General features: G+C 39.1%; 1 long non-coding RNA gene and 1 pseudogene across 1 annotated transcript; both read right to left on the bottom strand.

Annotated features, from left to right (window-relative positions):
• Nucleotides 1-4,446: 4,446 nt before the first annotated feature.
• LOC120293533 lies at nt 4,447-6,119 on the bottom strand. The gene is made up of 2 exons (XR_005551494.1): nt 4,964-6,119; nt 4,447-4,796 (listed from the first exon to the last, which is right to left on the bottom strand). It is a non-coding gene; the product is annotated as an uncharacterized LOC120293533 (long non-coding RNA).
• A 2,596-nt stretch (nt 6,120-8,715) lies between these two features.
• LOC120293532 lies at nt 8,716-13,803 on the bottom strand (annotated as a pseudogene).
• Nucleotides 13,804-15,501: the final 1,698 nt, after the last annotated feature.

Raw genomic sequence — 15,501 nt, 5'->3', positions numbered from 1 at the left:
GCCCCACATGAAGGTGTACCCGGCCAACGCTCTCGCCCTCCCGAGCTTAGTGCTAGTGCCAAGTCCGTCGCATATGGCGGAGATCGACGCCACATTAAGCTATCTCATGGCCATCCCCGGATCTCTGGAGGAGACGCCTCTAAATCTTGGAGGCGGGCATCAAGACTTAACCGCAATGGAGGAGCCTCTGAGTCCACGTTTGGGAGGCTAATATTAGAGAGAGAGAAAGAGAGGAATTCGCGATGGCACGGCCTGGAAAAGTGGTGGTCGCCAACGGCTTTGCTAGTTGCGATTATGGAGCACGGCGGACACAATCACTCCATATGCCCAATTCAAATCGATTACGCTAAATACATTACGTGATTATTTTGCCTTGTCATCATGTAGATGAACATATCCAATTCCAAATCATCCCATATTTCAAGTTGTTCTAATGTGCCCATGAGGTAACGCTGAATGCGGTATAAAGTGGGAAATTATTTAATTGGACTCTCCTAAACTCCACTCCAACGTGACAGAATCGTGCGATACTACTTGTTTGAACTAAAAAGCAAGTCGCACCCCCAAACAGCTGCTGGCCGATTTTTAAAGGGTGACAGTGATCTTTGAAGTCAAAACAGATTGATGAATATGGAGATCTGGATAGGAAGAGGAGACGGTTTTGACGAAGGCGTGACAAACAACACGAGCCATTATTAGCCTTCTGCAGTACATTCACAACAAGTCATGATTATTGAACGAGGAAACAAAAGATGACATGGGACAATCTCTTGAAGGGCCTTGAGAGTGGAGGATCAACTAGACGAACTCATCACCAAAGTTGTCCTCGCCATGGCTAGCTTCTCGATTCGCAGAAACTTTTCTCTCGCTCGACAGCATGGTCCAAAGGGCAATCCAGGATCGGCTGAGTTTACCATGCGATTGTTCAAATGCCCGACCGGATGCTCCAACAAGGTGCCTCCAAGTCTTGCTCGTCCTGTCCAAAACAAGTTGAAGCAAGTAGGGATTTGTTGCGGGGACAACCCAAGGGAAGGTCCAGATGACCAGCCACTTGATCTGAGACTCGAGATTCGAGTAAATTATCAGGCCGAAGACGACGGATGCCAATAGCACCATCATCCAGTTGGGTTGGAGATGAAGGGAGCTCCTGTTGATCGTCCTCTGGACGATCCAAAGGTGAGCGCCAAAGTATAAGATCGACAATTCTCCGATGGCAACCAACATTCTCTCTTCCACTTTGACGGAACACGGTGATCCAAAGAGAGCAATCAGCCACAGCAACAAGCTGGAGAAATGCTTGTGAAAGGCTTGGGGGAAGTCGAGCCGTTGCTCATTTGATCTGTACAAAGTTTAGAGGAAGGAGGACATAACTAGGCCGGAGTATATTATAATTATAGTCTCTTTTTGTTGGCGAATGATGTAAGCTTAAGTAAATTTAGAAACAGACAAAAAGCAAGGGAAAGGTCAATAATTTTCTTCAACGCCAGTCGGAGGAAACCTCCCTCCAATCAGATATGAGTTGTGGATTATAGATATGAACATCGCCTCTATTCAAACTTAATTTAAAATAAATATGGATGATATCCATGTTTATGAATATAGTTAGCGAAACGAAGGATTTCATGAAAAGCTTCAATTTTGTACAAAAACAGAAAGAACATTCGGTTGATTTAGTTGTTTATTTATTTTTATCCCATGCTAGATATTAGATATCATTAACATTTTTATATTTATTTATTAAGAATAAGCACACTAGAAATCTCAAAACTCGTGGTTAAAGTGCAGTGGAGTCCTAAACTTTCAAAAACGTAATTAAGTCCTAAAATTTATCAAATTTGTGTAATTAAGTCCCTCTATTAATTATGTCTGATTTGGCTAACGAAAATGCTGAGGTGGCTATTTTTCCAAAATAAGTGGCACTGATGTAGCGCCTACCAAGTGCCACATCACAAAAAAAAATTAAAATTTAAAAAGGATGAAGGATAAAAGAAAGACAAAAATAAAAATAAAAAATAAAAAAGCTAAAAGTCTAAAACAACAACCAAAAGGCTCGGCCACCCGCCACTAGTGCTTTAGGCTCGCAGCAAAGGTTTCTCGAGCTTTGTCCAGCTTGGCCATGTCGCTGGAGCTTTGTCGAGCTCACGATCATGGCTGCTCAAGCTCTTTCGAGCTCCCAACCATGGCTGCTCTAGCTTCCAGGCTTCTTTAAGCTCCAGGCATGGACAGGCAATGATGGGGTACAGTGGTTGGAGCAGTCGTGGAGTCAAGCAACAACTGTGGATTTAACTGAAATACTTCATTGTACTTATTTAACAAGGTCTTAAGATATTCAGTGCACTCATCCCTTCAGTGCACTCATCCCTAATTTTCAGTAAGATATCCTCAGAGATAGGAATAGTCTGGTTTCCTTTTATCATTTTCACTTGTTCATCTAAGAAAGGGTTTCACAAGAAAATCCGCACGTCTCTACCTCACGGTGAGGCACAAAGAGAACTGATGAGGAAGGCAAAAGAGAGAACAAAAATATAAGCTGTAGGTTACAAGGAACTGAAATTGCTTACACTGCTAAACGTTGATCTGCAGCTCGAGGACGATGAAGGCTCGAATCGCTCTCACACATCCTCACCACATGCTCTAAATGTACCGATCCTGTGGTAAAGTCGCCTGTAGGGCTAGAAGTGAACAGGCCTTCTTATATGGTTTTGGAAATGTCAGCCCCATGCAGTTGGTTTCATTCGGCGGAACGCGAAGAACTTGATGGAGTCCCCAAGAATCAATCCTTGTCCGTTGGGATAATAATGCTTAGCCCGAGGAGACAAAATGTGCTCATTAGCTTCCTTGAGAAAACCTCCTTTCCCTAGTTCCGCTCGATGGGGCCAATCTGCCGCCACTGCCTGTCAACCTCATTCGTTTTTCCGTTGTAATAAATGCATCGTATATGATGTTAGGATTATGTCCACAAATATAACAAAATAAAGAGTAAAAAGTGAATAAATAAAAAAAAAAATCAAGACGCAAGGTTTATCCAGGATCACCTTTAAATTAGAGTTACATTCAGCAGGGGATTCTATTATAAATTCCATTATGATGGCACCCCACATATCTCTAACAAACCCCTCAATTATAAGAAAAATATATTATATATTCCCAATAGCTAATCATAAATTCAAAAACCTCAACTACTAGTAAAATATGAGCTCAAATGAAAGAAACCCTCTGGCAGCTCAAGGAGCATGGACCACACTTCAACATATAAATTGACCATTTTAATCTAGTTATGCCACGTTTAGACATGGTTAATCATACTAGTTAATTGACACGTTATTTGCACCAATGGAACAATGTTTAGATGCATTATCTATGCTTTTTTTTTTCCTAATACATATTACATATTAGGGCCAAACTCCAAAATGAAACCCAAATTTTAAATCCGACAGAAAAATAACACAACCTTTTAAAGGTCCCAAATATAAGCCCAATCTTTTGCACTTGGGACAAAATTGACACATTTTACAAAATAGGGTCGTTGACAAGAATGAAAGTTTTTGTATTAACATTTACTTTCAAGTTTTTATTTGACCATTTTAGCACTGAACATCAAAAACTTTCACAACATAAGTACACATCAACACATGAATTCACATATAAATTTTTCACAATATTGAAAAATATGATCATATTCTAAGTTTCGACATTAAACGACCATAGTACTTTCCATTTATATCAACCTTAAAATAATCTCTAAGATTGATGTTTATCAATTGACAGAAGTAGAAGCATTAAAATCTGCTGTGGGAAGCCAATGAAAATTCAGTTGATAAGAGAAGTAAACGAGCCGAAAATAGTTATTGCAATCAAATCAGGAGTACATATTAAACTTCTCTAACAGGAACAATTTGCAAAATAGACTTGATATCTATCAACTAATAGTCTAGTTTATGGAGATTTTGTGTGATTGTTTCACTAAAAATGATTTTTTTTTTTAAATTATCCTAAAAAATGATTGATACAAAAATGAATAATCGAAAAATATTTTCGTCATCCACAACAAAATTTAAACATAAATTGTTGTCAATAATCAAAACAATTTTCATTGACTAATTATTTTAAACAATATAAAAGATTACTTTTAGAAAGAACTTTTTAAATTATTCATTTTTTGCAAAACAAATAAAGTCTTAAATGAACTCTTGAAATTTGAATTAGATCAAGTGAATCTATAGGACAAAAGAGGGGGAACAATAATAACATAAGACATGTACTTAAGATCATACTCTTCAGGTGGGGTCAATTCCTATCTATCGCAAAGGATCACGGTCCGCAGAGTCGACAAAGCACATGATTTCTAAATGAAATAAAAGAAAGGAATGCGCATCATCTCTTGACTAGACAAAGTACATCAGCTTCTAAACCACTCAGATTAACCAAACTCAAAGCGTGATCAAGTGTGAGAATTCAATGAATCAAGCGCAGTGGTTAGCACGAATAGTTGTCCCGAGAGTAACAAGTTTACATATTAGACATCACAGATGGAGATGGAATTCGCATGAGATTTGACAAACATTTCTGTAACAAATTTGAAATTCACAAACTACTCTCAAGATACAAATCTAAAACTAAAGCGGCTGCTCTACTTGGTTCAACCCCACAATTCGCTTGCAAATAGTCTGACAAGCACATGAATATTGTCGCTTCTTCTTTGCTAGGCCTGTCAACAATTTACGAGAATAGCATAACCGGAAAAATGGCCTTCTAGCTCAATCCCAGACTCCATCATCTGTCCTGAACAATTGTACCTGACGAGTAACATATAAGCACTTTAAAACTGAATATCTTCCCGATACTATGACATGCGATCTGATCTAAAATATATTTACAACATATAGCACCTGGATGTTACTTCTGCAAACCACTTATAAATGCTCAACTTTCAATGCCAACTAGTGTCAGTTTTAAGAATTACCTGAATAAGAAACATCAAGCTGACTCTGATTCGATCATCACAAATGCTTGAATAAGAGACTGAGCTGCATGAGTTTGCTCAGGCGTCCCTGATATTATAATTACAGTGTCGGTGGCTCCAGGCTTTGGTTCCGTGATTGTAATCCTTGCATCAGAAATCTGTAAAAGGATCAGGCAAAGGCAATTCAAGTTGGTGTCAACTAGTGCCGATAAGTCACCATGAACTTCAAAATTCCATTAATGATTTTGGCATCTCTCAATAGTCCCAAATATTGCTAACCTGGAACTTAAGATTTATCAAAATGGGAAGCTGGGAACGACGTAACAAATAAACAAAGAAAGCAAAAGGTCATTAAGAGGAAAACAAAAATGTCAATCACCAATTCTACAGACTCAGAGAGGTGAAAATAAAGGCTCCCTCTATTTCCATACTTTAAATTACCATAGCAACCCCTAACTTAATAGAGTTGATGCAAATAACATCAAGAGAATCAATTGGTCAAAATCACAAAGTGGAAAGAGTGAAAGATGATATTTATTGAAAATACAAAAGCTGCATATTACCATGGATATATACAACTGTCTGCATTAGTCAAAACAATAGCGTTTTATTTCTCCGCCTTCTGATATTTGCCATTCGTTTTTATACCTCTCTTATACTGACAAATGTGCTTAAGCTGAATTATATGAGGAATTTTGGTAATCTTTGTTAATCAACATATCTCATATCGATATTGAAATCATATGGACTTCACAACTGTAACCAAAGAATTCCACTAAAAAAGAACTTGAAACAAATATTTGTATATGACAAGGACTTATCAGAAATTGAACTTTAGAGAGCGTTTCCAATAAATGTTTTAGACATCACCACTCTATAATATTCTACTAAAATACAATTCCGATCATTAAACCTATTAAAATACTTGTATATTAGAGGATTCTTGTAAAAAAGCAACAAATCTGCAAAAGTCTCTGATTTGATCACAAGATTACGAAACAACAGTTGAGAAAAGATGTATAAAGATAATGAGATTGATTGATTTACATTAAAGGTATGTTTTTCCTCTTTCATCAATCTTGCCATTAATGAGGTCCCAATGAGGTTATTTTAGACCATTCAAATTTAAGGGTGTGTTTAAAGTTATTTGAGAGGTGGAAACAATGTGAACCAAAATATGATACAAGATGAAAGCGGAATGATAATAGTTTCAGAATCGATTTAGATAACATTTTGTGGACCTTGCAGGTGCTTTGAGTCGACTTATACAAGCAAGACATCCTTGGCAGTTGTTTCTAGTAAACAATATGGGCCAGCTGCATCCAGTATATGAATGCTTAAGCAATGCATAGTAGTTATCCATAAAGATTTTTAGCATGTCTAAGGTCTTGACAGATGATTCTTTTGAGTATCTGGTTAACTTCATTCACAATATTATCATCTGCCTCTTCATCTCCCGAACAACACTACGAATTCCGGAAGACATGGGAAGTCCAAACTTTCAAACATACAGAAAATACATTGTAAATGATAGATATCCCAACTTTGCTGGTGACAACCAACAATCCCTACAGCAAATATGTGGCTCAAGCCCAAGAAGTTGAAAATTATTCAACATTATCAATTTGTTCCGTATTTTTACAGCCTTTACCTTCCTTGCTGCAAATAGAGTGGTATTTTTCATAAAAACTCCAGGTACTCCAGATATAATCCCAAAACCATCATTTGCATCAGGCTCCACCAAGTTACCAGCAGGAGATGGATCTTTTTCAATGTGCTTCACCTTTATGAGACTGTAAACTACTACTTCTTCTAAACACTCTATGCATCGGAATACATGGTCAAATTACTTCACTATCTTTCTTTTAACCTATAAAGCTTGATCCTTCTACTAGAGGGAGGTTTTGGATCCTGTGTTCTTTGAAGACGGTCATGGGATTGACGTGAGGGAGTAGGTGTTCCCCGTGGAGAATATAGATAAAAATACCCCAGGGTATCTATCCAATATCTAGGGAAAATTCCATTTCTCTAGCAATATGGACCTTTTTTGTTTACATACCAAAAAGTCCACCTGACCTAAACCTATTTGCACCAGCAGCCATCAAGCCCTCAACAGGTTGATCAGGCTGGCAGCATAATATGCACATAACATTGGAAAAACCATTCCCACCGTCTTTGACAGTCTTTAAAGCCTTTCACTATGCCTTTTAGATAACTATCAACATCAATCACAGGACCAAAAAACTATGGTGTCCTCAAGTAGTGATTAACATGCTTTTTTTTTTTTTTTTGTCAACACAAATAAATGACTAAATTAATCTGCAGATTCTCATAAACAAAACATTAATTCTGAAAAATTCAACAGGCCAATATGCCACAAGCTATCATTCTTATGCCACCATCAGAAGCTAATACCATGTTCCCTACAAAAGATATACCAGAGAAGCATTTTGACCGACAAACAACCAATTGAAAATAATTTACCAGCTAAGAAAGAATGACTAGGTTTTAACCAGGTTGAAAAGAAAGCTGAAGGTCGATTGAAACTAGATCTTAAGGCCAAGATCTGCTTGAGGATAAATGAAGAATACTTATATCATAATTCAAAAGATGGTGGGTGCAGATACACCACCAATAGAAAGCAGCTAGGCAAGTGTCATGGACTGTGGTTCTCGCATACTCTCGTACCCTTGTGAGTGGGGCTTGGCATCATTGGGGTGAAGAGTGAGTGATGCAGTAAGAATGATATAACTAGTTCATGGGAGTGACATCAAAGCATTTAGGTTAGGCATTCTAGGATAGAATGGTTATATCTCTATAGAATTCTGAAGGAGGGGTTGGCCTCATGTGCACAAACTGATCGGGAGCTGATGCCGCTTTTCTGATGAGGGCATAACAAGCCAAAATGAGTTGTTTTTCCTAAGTGTTTTGTGTCTCACTAGAGGGACTGGATGTCCAAGCTAAGCTGAGCATGGTACGATCCAATACAAGGATGCTATTTGCCGTGCTGTTCTTAGGAACAACTATAGAAAAAAGGTCGCCTGATCTTCTCAATAGGTACCGCATGGGCTATTCCGTGGCCAAAGAACTGCCAGCCCATGACACAAGCATACAAGTAAATGAGAAGCATATCAATAAATGTGCATGGATTTCCATACATGTGCAAAAGCTTAAAGTCAGCTAGAATCATTTTAATATAAAACTGATTTGTTGAGGGCTCTTCCGTAGTAAGTTCTTTCAAATGAATCATAATTTGTTCCTCAAGTATCAACAATTATTTACAAGAAGTATATGTTTTCTGAAGGTATTTTACTAATGTGTTGAGTGGACCACAGGGGTAACTTGTAAAAAAGTTTTTTTTGGTAAAGAAACTTGTAAAAAAGTTCTGCACAGTAAATGTTCAAAAAGACATTCCCTGGAAATGAAGTAGCAAAAGCCGAAAAATGGACTTCAAGATGCCTCAAGACCCTAACCCAAAAATTGCTTTAATATACTTATAGTTAATTTACTTAATTCACGTTATTAATACATACAAAAGGAAAGGCTCAATTTCCACCTGCAGATTTGGCTTGACAAACTTGATAAAAATAAAGCACAATGGAGTAAAAAAAAATCCACATAGCTGAAATGCTTAGGGTTTTTTGTTGCATTAGAGTTGAGCAAATTAATATGTTTTTTCAAAGACAAAAGGCTGGAAACAGCATATATCTATAATTTAAGTGCTCAAAGAGAAAATTAAGAAGTAATATGCACTGACGGATCTGCTTCAAGCATCCACCTTCCTCTCCATATATTACGGGAACAAGAGAGCGAGGAACAACTACTTCAACAGTGGTATTTGTAATGATGGCTGGTTGACTGCCTCTCAACAAATCAAAAGATCTAGTTGGAAAAAATATTTAATCCCTATCATTTGTGATTAATTATACAGTTCATGGGAAGTCATTGATGACATCCCTCAAGTTTGAAACTTTCAACAAACAATAGACTCACCCTCCAAATCCTGGAATTCTTCTTGGGGGACCCGCAAAATCTGAAAGTCCAAAGGGCCACCGCCTTCCATATGGCTCTGCAAGTAATTTTGAGATTTATGTATATAATTTTCATACATGACTAATAATCTGCATCCTTCAAATAATGTCTGAATATAACATTCACATTTCGAATGTACACAAGCCCAGGGGCATCAAACATACACCATGAAATTATTTTAAAGGCACAACCTACTTCAGAATCCAGAAAATGCAACTAAAAACACGTTATACAAGAATAGAGCAAAAAGTTGGTCCCACTACTTTAACAGGCCATTATTAGAAACTGTCATATAACCATTGTTGAAAACCTTTGACAATATAAAAGCACAAAACCTATACAAAGGATAAACTCATAGAACAGAAAGATCAGAGATAGTGTGATACCTGACCCCATGGTCCTCTTTCAGGGATATGGGGGCGTAGACCAGGTCTAAATGGCCTTTGCAAAAAAGGAGGATCTTCGTGGGAATAAAATGCACCACGGGGACCACCTAGAGCATCAAACTTACGCATGGATGGACCAAAATTGGAATACATGCCAGGGGGTGACAGTTCCCTCCTTCCCATAAATGAAGGAAAAGGAGGTGCTGCATCCAGAAAGGGTGGAATGGATGGATGATCCGCCCTTGGAAATACATCGCGGAAAAGTGAAACTTCAACCTACTGGTTATCTGCAATAGAGCGTCCTGAACTGCCTCATATTCTCCGTTAATCTGTCATTTACAATATACACAGCATAAACAGCAAGCACTTAAAATAGAATGATGCCTTTCAGAAAGACAATACAGCATAAGCCAAACACCCAAGAATAAGAAACAATGGGAGAACAGCGAATGACTGCAAGTAAAGTCATTTATGTCACATTTGTTATGACCAAGTGAACAGAAACTTGCACCTGTTCCGTAGATGGTTGGAAGACTTCTATACTTGACGTGTTAAAGACAGAGAAAATTGTGATGCGTTGACTCAACCATGCATTTTCCCTTAATTTAGACAGAGAATTGTGCTGTCATCAACTTCATTTCTATGAGATTATTTCCAAATGTGTCAAGTTTAATTACCTTTTCGAGATCTATTAAATACAAACCAGTCATTATATCAAAGCATAACAAGGCCTTTAAAGTGTTCATTATCCCGGATATAAGCTAACTAGCTGAGGAAAAAAAAGGGTAGAGGAACAATGACTTGTCTGGAATCAGCTCCTCAAGTTAATCATCAGTAAATGCTTAATGTAAAATTCAACGTATACAATTAAGACTATTTCCATTATTTCAACCATCATTTAGCTCAGAAGACATCTCAACATAACAAACCTGCACAACTTCTTCATTTTCTGAAGCGCACGTAGGAATTTGATCCTTTCCCAAAATTCGAATATAAGCCCCAGAGGACTTCCGCATTTCAGCTATTACAGAGCCACCTTTGCCAAGAAGACAACCAATTTGATTAGACGAGACAAGCATCCTGGCTGTGCAGCCAGAGCTGTCCTCGCTGTCGGGTGTGGATCTAACAATCCTGTTTTGGACACGAAGAACTGCATCTTGGACAGCTGATACCCTCTCTTCTGGGTACTAAACATGCCAATCAAAATAAGCATCGTAAATAGCTAGATGAACCATAAACAACCATAATCTGAACTTTTACCATATATTAAGGAGAAGGAAGAGCATCAAAATCATACAGCTGGACCAGATATGGCAACAATACGATCCTCTGCATCAGAAAGACCTTCCACAACTTTGATCTCACATCCAGTATCCTGCTCAAGAGTCCTGACCACATTTCCGCCTTTACCAATGATGCCGCCAACTCTCTCACTGCTACATAGCAAGCGGAAACATAAAACTTCCTTAGGTGGCCTCATTTGACCTGCTAAACCGCCTTCATTGAATTTAGGCATCATAGGACGTGCAGTAGAACGAAAACCACGACCATCCCAAAACCATAAGAAGATTTTGCAGGACCTTGAACAGCATCCGATCGATGAAGTGCATGACGAGATGAGTTAGATGGTTGCCCAGTCATGTTAGTGGGGGATGTCTCATGATCTCGAGGTACAGTCTCACTAAGTTGTCGAGAAACCAACAAGAGAGCTTTTTTAACAGCCTCAATTTCTCCTGTAATCTGCAGCATCAATAGGTTATGTAAAGAAACTAATTGAATTAAAACATTAGGAATGTCAATAAATGATGCACATTTCATCAATTGCTGATATCCACTTATTGGATTAACACAGCATAGGTCTCCATTGCTCCACTATATCAAGCAACAAGCCACAAAAGAGCCATGTAGCAGCATCTGAGATCAATTAGATGCAAGATGAAAAATACTTCAAGGCAATAAGGTTCCACTGAAGAACTCATGAAAAGTGCCTTCTTTGGTGATGACACGCACACTCACTATCATTGATAAATTGTCATCCAACAAAAGAAGTGGAGCCAATTTATTCATGCATGGTACAACATCCATATCATTTGCTGAATATATTACGAAGACACGGTGAAACCCTCCCCTGTCAGAAGCACTGTTTTTACACATATTACACATGCTCAAAATTGCAAAGTTCTAACAAAGATGCCTCCTCTAGTTAGCACAACAGAAAATATTGTTTTCCCTGTCGCCTTCTCAAGGGAAAAACTGAAGAAGAGTAAAATTTACATGGTTTTGCTAAAGCACCTCACAGATAAGACTACCAGATAATCCTAGAGGCCTCAAGCTTCAAAGCCTACAGCGAACCAGGGGAAAAAAAAAAAAAAAAAAAAAAAAAAAGGTTAATAATTTACTGATATGAGAGGTGTTTGGTTAGATTTGGTTGGTTTCCAACAGAAGGAATCCATATTCTAACATACTTCTGAAAGTAAAGAGCCATACCCAGTGCAACCATATATACTAAGGTCTCTCCATTGAAAGGCAGATCCTAAGCCTCCAGGTTATAATCGAAAGAAGAAACATTACATAGCAATGTAATTTTGCTCAGTTAAACAAGCAGGTGATACACCGCAGAGAATCCACAAATCTACTATGTTTATATTTTTTTTTTTTGCCTTTTTGGTCAATGAATAAAATGTCAAAAGCATAATGTCCATTTTGTTTGCAACAAACTAAACAAAACTCATGATTGGAGTCACTGGACAATGTATTATCTTTGCTTTAAAAAAAGAAAAAAAAAAAGAGCTGCCTGCACACTCTGAATTACCGAAACTTACCTGCACTACTTCATCAGAAGATGATGTAGAGGGAGGAAGCTTATCCCAGGGAAGAATTTGAATCTGTGCCCCACTTTCATTCGACATTTGCTTGATTACACTTCCTCCTTTTCCCAAAATACGTCCTACTTGACTTGAGAGCACGAGCAACCTCAGTACGGACGAGGATGATTTCTTATCTTCTTCATCACCTACATCAGGCTCTGTTTCTCCTTCAACCAACCTCTCAAAAACAAGCAAGAGAGCTCTCTGTGCAGATGAAACTTCCTTTTCTTGTTTCAAATCTTCAACTTCAACAGGCTCCTTATCTTCATTGCTTTCACTCTGCTCCTTGGCATCTGCAACCTCTTTATCAGCAGTAGCCCCTTCTTTTCTATCTTCCTGATCCGTCTTAGATGCAGATTCTACCTCTCCAGAACCCAAAATAACTACTACTCTTTCATCGCATCCGGGGATACTTTCCTCCACTCTTACCTCCACGCCAGTTTCTTCGTGAATCTGAGAGATGAATATGCCACCATCTTCCAAGAAATTGCCACACTTTGCAGCAGGACAGAGCACACGGTAAACATGGGTCCCTGGAGAAGGTTGATTTTGCAATTTCCCAACAGTATTTTGCCTTTTTGCTTTGCCATTTGCCTCTAGTCCCTGATCACCGGGTCTCTTGGAGGGTGTCAATGGAAGAGACATGTCTTTTCAATGCAAGTCAAACCTAATCCATGGAAGATATGAACAATTAGACTTATAGACAATCAGTCAAGATCAGCTGTCCTATGTGTGTTAACTCAACGCGGCTATATTGAATCAAAGCTCTAAAATATATGATTAACAAGGACTCCAAAATGCATTAGTAACCAGGGCTTTCTTAAAAGTTTGCAAGATCAGATGTCTTTCAATGACAACTCCACAACCTCCTCGCCCCAGTTCTTAGCTATTGTGGGCATGTGGCCACGGACCCAGAAAATAGCCGGAACAGGAAAATGCATCAGTTGATGTATTCACCGCTTTATGCCCCGAAGATCTTTGGCTATTTTACATATACCACTACAGACCAGAGAAGTTGCCACCAAGTGACGCCACACAATCGAATTCGGACACACCAGACGGTTCGAATTAGCCACTCGATGGTGCCGGAACAGCAATGACCGACGCAATGTCATCCCTTCGTTCCATCACCAATGAAGAGCTCAAAACTTAGCCCCGACCAAAAGTGGAGGCAACCAAAACACGCGAAGCCCAGGGTGGATACAGGCATCCATCTATCTATCTATGCAAAATTATTCACAGATTTCCTTCGCACGAAAAAAGAAATGTCTTTGTAATAGCAAAGCAGCAACCCAACATCTGCAATTTCGAAAGAATCGAAATTTCGGGGGCAAAGAACGGAAAAAAGCTAAAAAGCAACCTGCGAGTGAGGGCGGCTGAGGAGGAGAGCTGTCGGGCTCGTGCTGCGGTTATCCTTGGGCCGGCCGAGTGAGATGCCTGAAGCGACGGGCGTCCGTCGTCCCTCACGAGAGACGAGGAGAGAGTGAGGGGCGGCGGGCGGCGGTCCGGCGTGGTGGCGCAGCCGCGGCTTCTCCAGTGAGGAAGAGAGAGAGAGAGGGAGAGAGCGTCAGCGTGAGAGACTGAGAAGTATCTCCTTGAGATTTCGGGCCGGGCCGGTATTGGGCTTTGTTTTCCAAGACGAAGCCCATTAACCAAACGATCGGGCTTTCCTGGTTTGGGCTTGAGGGCTACGGGCCGCATCTGTCTAGGCAAACCCACCCGTTTTCACTAACGTTTGCCTCGTGTCTTTTTTATTTTAAAAAAAAAAGGCTATTGGCAAGAAACGTAGCTGCCTCCCCTCAACATTATCATAATTCATAAATACTCCACACCATATCATATAATGTTTGATAGAACCGTCGAGTGCAATATTTGCACGGCCCTTGTCGGAGTGCATTAGACTGACGGACTGACCTTCAAAGAAGGCCCCATGAGATCGATCATCATGTTATTATGATACCACCAAAGTGTTAACGGATAAGTTCTCTAATTCTTATTGAATCTCTGACAACCTTAAGCAAAATCCATTCAAGAGTTCTCCAACTGAACTAGCACATCGATAGTCATTTGCTTCCTATATAATGAACCGCATTTCGCACAAGTCGCCTATATAACAATTTGAGTGAATTTCCTTCTTGTGGAATATAACCAAAGTTATAATTGGAACTTTGTTCTAGTAAATTGTTGATTCCCAACCATCTACTATATGTGCACAGGTAATAGGTGAAACAAAGTTGGCCGTCCTAATTCATTAGGGAAGTTTGAAGGAATATCATTGGATTTGGATGAGGGAAATATTTGTGATTGGACCGATTTTCATCATCTAATGGAAAACAATGAGATCTCAAGGTCTTATGATCTCCCATGCGACGAAGAGGAACCCCATCAAAAATAAAATAAAAATTCGCCCATTGTAATATTATATCATTTTCTCAACTTAGGTGATAAATAATATGTGAAGTTGGTGGAGGCCAAGGTTCGAATCCTGCGGCGATGAGTCAGTCCAGCTACTACATGGTGACTTAAGCATGACGTCGGGGTGGTGGTTTCACCCTGCTAGCGTCGCACAGGGGTTTACGGGGCAGTGTCGGCCCAAGAGCGGTTCCTCCAAAGACCAAAAATAAAAAAATATATATATATATGTGAAGTTTGTCCTCAAATTAATATAATGACATGATCACTTTAGATTTAAAAGTTAAAAGATGTTTTGTAGAAAGGTTTTGTAATCCTACGAAAATAGTGATATAAACTCATACAAATAAATCAATAAGAAAAATCACTATTGCTGCGGTTATATCCATTCGATTTGTACAACAAGCACAAGAGAATGTGCCTTGCATTCGAGTTTCGAAAATTGAAGATATCTCTTATTATTATTGTTAATTGCGAGAGATTTGGCTAGCTATTGAAGCGTGAGAGTGTTAAAGCTGTTGCCAAAACACATTTCTTTGCAATTACACTTGGAAATGGTGGTGTGAGTATCGTCCACCGCAACTTCACGAAAGCAAAGGAGGAAGAAGGAAGTTTCGAGGAAGGGAACGTACGAAACTTATGGTGACGTATCAATGAGATACTTGATGGTGATTGGCGAAGAAACTTTCCCGTTGTTGCTTCCCCGATTCAACGCTGCCCCCCACATACGTCGGTCTTACTTTGGATTTGTATAAACTATGGAATCCTTTTTTTCCAAAGAGGCAAGCATCATAGTACGCTCCGAAGTTGGGCCACGTGGATCTTGGACCACAACAGGAAC

This window comes from Eucalyptus grandis, chromosome 5, assembly GCF_016545825.1.
Source record: "Eucalyptus grandis isolate ANBG69807.140 chromosome 5, ASM1654582v1, whole genome shotgun sequence".
Lineage (NCBI taxonomy): Eukaryota > Viridiplantae > Streptophyta > Magnoliopsida > Myrtales > Myrtaceae > Eucalyptus > Eucalyptus grandis.
The sequence above is the reverse complement of the archived record's forward strand: the minus strand, read 5'-3'. Positions and strand labels throughout refer to the sequence as shown.